Genomic DNA, 584 nt, shown 5'->3' with positions numbered 1-584 from the left:
GTGAGTGTGGGAGGCGGGCGAGCAGAGCAGCGGCAGTGGGTGCGGGCGAGCAGCGGGGCGCCGGGCCTGGATGCGCGGGGGCAGGGCGTGCGTTCATCGGGCGTGGTCGGGGCATGGCGACCGCGGGACGCGGCGCGGGGAGCGTGGCGTCGGGCGCACGAGCAGCGGCAGTGGCCGCGGTGACCGAACGGGGAATGGAAGGGAAGAGGAAGAGAGGCCGGGGGCCTCACCACGGGGCCGTAGGGACAGGGCAGCGGGGCTCGGGGAGGAGGACGGGGACGTCCGGCGACGAGGGGCGGTCCGGCGATGGGGCGGCGAGGTCCAGGGCAATAGGGCGACTTCGGGCGAGGTGGCGGGATGACGGCGACGTCGGGGTGGTGGTGACGACGACGTCCGGGGGTAGCGCGACGACGGCGTCCGGCGGGGAGATGGGATCGGCAGGGGCTGCCCCGATCCAGATCGGGCAGGGAGAGAGACGAGGGAGCGAGGCGGAGGGCGTCGGGGTTCGATCCCGATCCAGGAGGGGATCGGGGGGAGGGAGAGTGGGGGAGTGGGGGTGTCGGTGGCTAGGGTTTCGGCACCAG

This window comes from Triticum aestivum, chromosome 1D, assembly GCF_018294505.1.
Source record: "Triticum aestivum cultivar Chinese Spring chromosome 1D, IWGSC CS RefSeq v2.1, whole genome shotgun sequence".
In the NCBI taxonomy this organism is placed as follows: domain Eukaryota; kingdom Viridiplantae; phylum Streptophyta; class Magnoliopsida; order Poales; family Poaceae; genus Triticum; species Triticum aestivum.
This window is presented reverse-complemented; position numbering follows the sequence as displayed.